At 36.7% G+C, this 8,546-nt stretch overlaps 1 pseudogene; it reads right to left on the reverse strand.

The window, feature by feature from the left end:
- Window positions 1-809: 809 nt before the first annotated feature.
- On the reverse strand, window positions 810-2,921 carry LOC149141821 (pectinesterase pseudogene; annotated as a pseudogene).
- Window positions 2,922-8,546: the final 5,625 nt, after the last annotated feature.

An 8,546-nucleotide genomic window follows, 5' to 3' on the forward strand; every position in this document is an offset into this window, starting at 1 on the left:
TGGAGTAATTTTATCAACCATGCAAATCTTTCACTATACCTCAGCGCGATTTATTTCCTTGGAGAGCTTTTATTTGGCATGCAAATGTTTGTCGAAGTCTAATGTAATTATGGGATTAAAAATCATTGTTCACCTAATTGTAAACTCTTAGCATATGACAACTTGAGCGTGTTAGTTGAATATTCCAAAATTTTGTATTTTATATGAGCACTAATAAAATTAAATTAATCATTCCAGTTGTTGAAAACCCTATATATACACATTTTAATTTCCAAGAAAGAAACAGTGATATCTTTACTCGAAGAAGAAAAGGTGATATATAATGCAAGAACACAAACCCAGTGTATTACATCACAAAACTTAGAATTAAATCAATTCATAAGCTTGGGGTTGAATAGAACATCACCAAAAAAAAAATATACATCACAACGAAATAATAGAGTGTATATCGAAATAATCCTTGTAGAGCCATAAACACTATAAACCAACCATGTGACAATGTCTACATACAATATCATCCAAACAAGGTTTAGAGAAACCAGTGTTTGTGAGGTAGAAATGAGATTGCAACATCATGTCAAGAATTTCGAAACTTTGAATTTTTGAATATAAAAATGAAACAACATACAGATAATATGCGAGAGATTATAAATATAACAGTTATAGATTACATTTTAACATGAGATGAGAGGAAGTACATGATTTTTTGGTCTCCCCTCCTGGCAGTATTGCATTTCAGAGTCGAGTAAGGATTTAAAATATGATATCCTTATTGCCATAAAAAAAAAAATAACAAATTTGTAGGCCTTCTATGTATGGGATCCCACTGCAGAACCAGGGATAAAAATAGGCACACTAAACTCTTTTGCTTCTTCATCGGCTTTAATCACCCTATAACCAGGCCAAGTTACGCGCCCATCTAGAAATGCACCAGGCCCAGAATTCCTGTATTCCCCAAAGTATAAGCTTTCTAATGCAAATTCTCCCGACCATTCCAACCAGCCAGCGGGATGAATGAGGTCGCCTAAAAACGATTGCATGTAAACTGTTCGAGAGTATAATTTCCAAGGCCTCCCGAGGTATGTTGAAGTGAATGCCATCCAGGGAGGGAGATCACTTGTTGCTGTAACTATATAGTTATGTATTGAGATGCCGGTATTTTGATAAGGATGGTTCCTTCCTTGGGCAGTGATTACATTCATTTGATTGGGCATACCTTGTCGAGCATAAATGTTACACTCCTGTAAAACCACGGCCGCATTGCCAAAAATGAAGTCTACTGTTCCAAACACGTCACATTCTCTGTAAATCTGCCTAAGAGAATGAACATAAAGTGTGTCTTGGTAACCAATAATACTGCATCGATAAATCGCTGCAAAATCGGCCCCCACCCGTAGAGCCACAGCTTGATGCTTGTCAGGCCCTGCACTGTTCATAAAGGTCATGTCACGTGCAACAAATCCTGCACCGGATACAGCTGCAATGCAGCCATTCACTGGTCAGTCATTGTTAATTGGCCTTAGCTCCATACACACACGTCATGAAACAATGTTGAAAATCCAATTAACCAATTCACTGGTCAGCCTTAGCTCCATACACGCATGTCATGAAACAATGTTGAAAATCCAATTAACCAGGCACAGAGAAAGAGAAAGAGAAAGGGTATTTCAATTAACCAGGTACAGAGAAAGAGAAAGGGTATTTCAAGAAATTGGATTGAACAATCAAACAAACAAAAATAATGCAGACAGAAAGGTTTGGAATAGTACCAAAGGTAGCGGAACTGAAAGTAGTAGAACCCTCCTTCACATTTTTGCTGGAGACAACAATAGTCTTTCCCTTGCCATCGCCAACAAACATTATGTTGGTTTTTCGTTTAGAAATTTTGACAGTTTCAAGGTACAGTCCAGCTTTGACATAGATTATGTATTTTCTACTTCTTAAATGCTTGGGTGCCTCCTTGACAGCATCGGTTATTGTTAGATAATTGCCACTGCCATCCTGCGCTACGACATCATCAGGTTTTAAGTGTGCATGGGAAAGCTGTAGGAGTAAACGATCAGTTACCGATAACCACATAGGGAATTCCTTCATGTCATATCGATCCACCAACCCATAATGGTGATAGAATTCCTGATCCAGACCAGCGTTATGCCCCTCATCTTTCTTGAATTCCTGCTCCAGACCAGCGTTATTCCCCTCATCTTTCTTGAAACCAGCGTTATTCTTCTTTGGCAACATCCGTCGAGGGTTTTGGGAACTACTGCAGACTTGTTCGTCTGTTCACCAGGTAAAGCTTTATTTTCCAAGCCGGCGTTGCTGAAAAGGGTTTGGAAGAGGGAGAGGGAATTGCTGATCAATTGAGAGAACTTTCTGGATTCTTTTAGTATGTCATTGGTGGATTGAAGAGTCGCATTGCCGCCTCCAATCAAGTCCTGGAAACCCTCGAGGCATGTTTCCTGGTTTGTCAGAGCGGCACTGAGCCAAGTTTTGACATCGGCAATGAAGAGCAATGACGGTCTCTTACCAGACAAATCGGACATGTGGAGCAGCGTGGCATTCAGATGATCTAGTGTATCGTGGAGCAGCTCCACGCAATCCTGCTGGGCCACACCTTCGTCGCCGTCTCCCCAAACAGGAACAGGGGCTGCAACCTTTAGAGAGTACGATTGCAAAACTTGACCTATGGTGGCTTCAATGGTGGCCTGAACAAAATCTTTGGGTTCCACCAGCTGATCAACACCTGGATATGTGACCAGCGTAGACACGCACAGCTGAGGGTGGAACGTTTTAGAGCAAGCGGTATGTATACCAGCCGGTATGGCTCCTCCTGTAGCCGCATATGGAACCTTGTTCCCAAGAATAAAAATACCAACAGGAATAAGAAGGCAGGCAAATATAACAATTCCAATGGCAACCATCACCACCCATCTTCTCGTCGCCCGGGACTCATCTTGGTTCCCCGGGCGTCATCATGGAAGAAACCCTAAACCTGCCACAAATCTGCCTTCAGGAACAAGAGAAGTGTGCAGGAAGGATTCAAGAAACAGCGATCTGTTATGAAACCAGCTCAAGAAAAGATAGAAAAGATAGATCAACGCCTTAGAATTCAGCCTCTTCGAGGGGGCAACCTCCTTTACATTACATAAATGAACAATTCTTGGATGATACAAATGAAAATACCTCCTTTCTATATATAGGAGTCTAAGTGGTCCCAATACAATCAAAGCCTACATAACAATAAATTTGTAGGGCACAACAATAACAATAGTGGGCTTCTATGTGGCACAATAGTAACAATATGGGCACTACATGGGTACATCAATATAATAAGTGGTTTGTACTAATAATAATAAGGGGTTACACTAGTAGTATAGGGGCCTAACATGCCCCTCTCCTTCAAAAAGCGTTGTCCTCAACGCTTGAGTAGTTCTTGATGCTTCTGTATAAAATTCTTGTCCTCCCATGTGGAATCTTCAGCAGGTAAGTTCTTCCACTTGATGAGATACTCTAAAATTGATCGATTTCGTAGCTGTCGAGTTCTTGTTTCTGTGATTTGCTCCAGGTTCCAATATGATTTTTCCTTCCTCTTCAATTTCTGGCAATATTGTTTGAATTAGGAACTTTTGCAACTTTTGAATAAGTGGCCATACTTCTTTGTCCTTCTTCCATTCATCCTTTGCTTCTTTTATCCAATCTGGTTGGATAATAGAAATAACACAAAACAATGCTTCCATATCCTCATCCTTGAAGAGTCTTCCCATTCGGTAAGGTCGCCATTTTTTAAGTGCATGTAGTATTGCCAACATTTCTTTCTCATAAATAGCTTGCTTGAGATGTAGCAGTAAAAATACCCAATCAAAACATTTTTCACTACAATGTTGATCTACTTGTTGTTTCATTTGATTTTGCACTGAAGTGTCGTTATCCTTTAAAATTTGGAGAACTTGTTGTTGATGCTTGATGTGATCTTTCACTGCTTGAACCTTTTTCTTCCTGATATGTCCTTCTATATCTAGAGTTTGAGGAGTGGTAATTTCTTCCAATCCTTTACAAGATATGGTCGGATTCATTTCTTGATGCTTGATGTGATCTTTCACTTCTTGAACATTTTTCTTTTTGATATGTCCTTCTATCTTGATAGTTTGAGGAGTAGTAATTTCGACCGATGAATTATAAGATATGGTTGGATTCATTTCTTCTTTCTCGGTGTGATATTTCACTTCTTGCACCTTTTTCTTCTTGATATGTCCTTCTATCTTGAGAGTTTGAGGAGTGGTAATTCTTGCCAATGCTTCACAAGATATGGTCTGATTCATTGCTTCTTTCTCTGTGGTGGGGTCCTGGTGTATATCTTCTTCTTTTGATGTTTCTTGATCCTTTTCTTCCTTCTCTTCATATTCTATGTAAAATAATTTCTTCTCAGCACACTTATGACCTTTAGTGCATTGGCTATCACAATTGTAACAAAGCCCTTTTTCTCTTTTTTCTTCCAATTGTTGTGGAGTAACCCTTGTAGGTTGTGGAAGGCTAGGAGAAACAACACTTCCATCTTTATAGTTGTGAGGGGTAGACTTATTTGTTGCCATAATTTTACTTTCCAATATGTCACAAAGCCCTTTTACTCTTTCCAATTGTTGTGGTGTTGCTCTAAAGAAGGTGTTGCTCTTTGTATCCTCATAATGTGCTATCATTTCCTCCGTGAGAATTGACCACGTAACAAGTTTTTTACGAGAACAAAGCCCTTTATACCATAAAAATTGATCTGGTTCTAAATATGAAGATGCAATACATACCTTTTGTAATAGTTGTACACCATGTAGATCAAAATATTGCTCCATCTGAAGTATCCAATTTGCCGGATCCTTGCCATCAAACTTCCTCATCTTGCTTTTTCTTGATTTTAGGACCTCAATCTTGAAACAACTGTAACTCTGTAATTGTGGATATTTAAGTTCTGAAATTGCTACCTGTAGTAGCCCTCTGTGTCCTCTTTCCAATTCCACAAGTCTAAGCCAAATTGGATTCTCCAAGTAAGAGTTATGTGAAATATCCCACAGTGACTTGCTTTTAGACTGGTTCAGTAGAGCGAAGTTGTACGACGTGCCACGAGTCACTGTTTCAACCTTTGAATCTGAAACACACACACAAGAAACTACATTCCGTCCTCTTTCTGCACCTTTTTACGAAATTTCAATCCAATGCTCAGAAAGAAAGTTATGACGATTTTCCCCAGGTCACCTATTTTGAGTGTAATTCAGGAGTCTGCAAAAAGACCAACTTCCTCAGATCATATCTCCGAAAATATCGCGCCAAAAAATCTGAAATTCGGACCCAAGGTTCAGCGCGATTTCTTCTCAAATGGGTTTTTTTTCCGACTTCTGAAACATCACAGAACAAAAGTTATAGCGAAAATGCCACGATGACCTGTTTGGAGCAGCGAAACCCTAGAATCCAAAGCTCTGATACCAAATGTTATGAAACCAGCTCAAGAAAAGATAGAAAAGATAGATCAACGCCTTAGAATTCAGCCTCTTCGAGGGGGCAACCTCCTTTACATTACATAAATGAACAATTCTTGGATGATACAAATGAAAATACCTCCTTTCTATATATAGGAGTCTAAGTGGTCCCAATACAATCAAATCCTACATAACAATAATATTGTAGGGCACAACAATAACAATAGTGGGCTTCTATGTTGCACAATAGTAACAATATGGGCACTACATGGGTACATCAATATAATAAGTGGTTTGTACTAATAATAATAAGGGGTTACACTAGTAGTATAGGGGCCTAACACGATCCGTAATTCAGGATTCAAGAAACAACGATCTGTAATTCAAGAACAAGAAAACTCAACTCAACTCTGCAGGAAGGATTCAAGAAACAGAGAATGAGAGCAGCGAACAAGAAACGCAGAATGCAGCGGGAAAACAAATTTTTTGTAGAAGTCAAGTATGTTTGACGACGTTCATTTAAAGCCTCCTGAAATTTGAAATGTGTGTGATTTAATATAATTAATTTAATTCTAAAATAATTAATTGTGATTTAGTATAATTAATTATTATTTAATGTAGTTTTGTGGTTCTTTTAATGATTATTATTATTATTATTTAATGAAGTATCTTGTTTTACATTTACTATCAATATGACTTTTCTGGTTTTGTTAATATAATATTGAATTTTAATGTTTATAATTACGAATATAATGAGCAAAGTAAAACATTGTCACAGAGTAAAGAGATTTGAGCAACATTTTTATGTTAACACTGAATTAAACATTTACTATATTTTTAAAATATATTTGGGGTTGGAAGACAACTAAAGATCATTTGGCATCAAAACAAATTTCGCAGTACACAACAATCACTCTAAATCTTGTTTTATTGAACTTAAGCAACGGATACATTTTTATTTTTATTTATGGGATTGGATGTTCTAATTACATTTAATTCGCATGCTTAGGATGATTAAAAGTTTGACTCTTTAATTGCAACTTCCATTTGAATGGTTACTATATTATGTTGAGTAGTGTTTTTGCTCAGCAAGATGAAATGAATCTGAGTGATGGGATCTCTATGAAAGGTTTTAGTCAAGTAAAAATTTGCAAACATTCTAATGATTAAAGGGCCACTTGGAGCATTTAATTGAGACATTTACCTATCATTTGTTTCATGTAAATTATGTGTCTCAATGGAATGAATTATGATGACAGTCTATGTCAAAGAGCACAAGTATATGGTTTTGGCACACTTTTTTATTAAGAAATTCTCTTAGATATATAGGCTAAAGACGTGTTCTGAAATGTATATATATAAAACAATAATACATGTCATTAGGTGAATAAAATTGTGGCTTGGGAGTCATTCACACAGGAAACCCCATAACTTTAGGAGGTTACTCATTGAGCTTAAAGCCTTCTTTGTTGGAGTTCCAAGTTACCCCTATTGGTACCAATTTGAATAATATCACATTAGACAAGACTACATATGGACATTACTTACATGTACCTTAAGTATATTGAAAGTTCCCCTAGATCTATCTCGAAACCAACCATTCAGCCGCCTAACTATTATTGTGCACCTAAAGCAACATTCGGGAAAATACTCTCTCATACTAGCCTAGCATTGGTATATTTTATGGCCATAGCACCAGTCACACCCATTATATAAACCATTTCTTGCTAAAAAATCCTTATTGCTAATTTGGGTTACTTGATCAACCATTTACTTTTTAATTGTGGGATTGAATTAAAGGTTAATGATTATATACCTTATTATGCTACAATTTCATTTGATTAAGATATATGGTTCATGTGCAATACATAATTCATTAATATGCACCAATAACTAATTGAACAATCAACATTGGACAAAAAATGTTCAAACAATTCATCATCATACAATGACTCTAAGAAAGGATCAACATCTAATCTGCCCTACTCAGCTCTAAGAAAGGATCAACATCTAATCAACATTGTTCATTCATTAAAGAATATCAATCATGAAGATAGATGATTGGTATACATATAGAATTTAAAGTAGATGATTGAATGATGACTGCAATAACCTATTTAATGTTATGTTAGATGTGTATACACACACACACATTAGGCTGAAGGTTACAATTAAAGATTGAGAACCTTATTGGCACATCATCATTATTTAATATTTTATGTTTATTTTCATTTTATTTTGACAGTTCCCTTACAGCACACATCCCTAACTCTAGTGTACGTCTATGGATGTAACAAAGTAAACATATTTTGGATCGAGTGAATTAGAAACAAAGGTCGTAGTTTATTACAAGCAAGCATAGTCCACTCAAGTGTAGGCACACAAGAAATTACATCTATCCCAAATGGGTGCATGTTCAATCCATGGATTTTTTTATTGTTTTAACACAAAACAGAAGACGCACTTCAATTGACATTTAGACCCAATCATATGCCATGTATCAATCGTTGGCTAGCCTATCGTTCGAAAATAATGAGGGCACAACCATTGGGATGTGACATCTATTTCAACATCATGTGCATTCTCAAAATCAACATCTTGAGGGCGCAACCTTCAACAAGAAGAAGTATCTATTTAATGCAGTGGAGATGTAATGTGGTTGGATATTGAGAGTTTCTAAAATCTCTTTTCACATGTAATAACTTTTGAACTTTGATGTCACTGGAAAAAAGATGATTGGTCTTCATTTTCTCTCCTTTCTTCTGTGTTGATTGGGCTTGTCCTTCCACTTAACTAGATTTATTGACTTCATATGTTTTTGTGGGTGTTTTCTACCCAAGCATGGTAAAATACTTGTGAACCAGAGCTATGTAACAAGCCTAAAAGCCTCATAATGTTAGATATTTTATTATTGAATTAGTTTCAAGTGACGGACAAGCTTGGAGAAGACTCTTTACATTACTGTAGGGTTTCTCTAATCTAGCATTGGCGTGATGGCCATGATGATTTGATAGCTTTGTAAACTACAAAGGATTGATTTTCTACTCCTTAATAATTTAATTTAGCTCCTTGAAAATTTGAGCT

This window comes from Pinus tabuliformis, chromosome X, assembly GCF_031772625.1.
Source record: "Pinus tabuliformis cultivar Carrire ecotype Pingquan chromosome X, CPIR1, whole genome shotgun sequence".
Lineage (NCBI taxonomy): Eukaryota > Viridiplantae > Streptophyta > Pinopsida > Pinales > Pinaceae > Pinus > Pinus tabuliformis.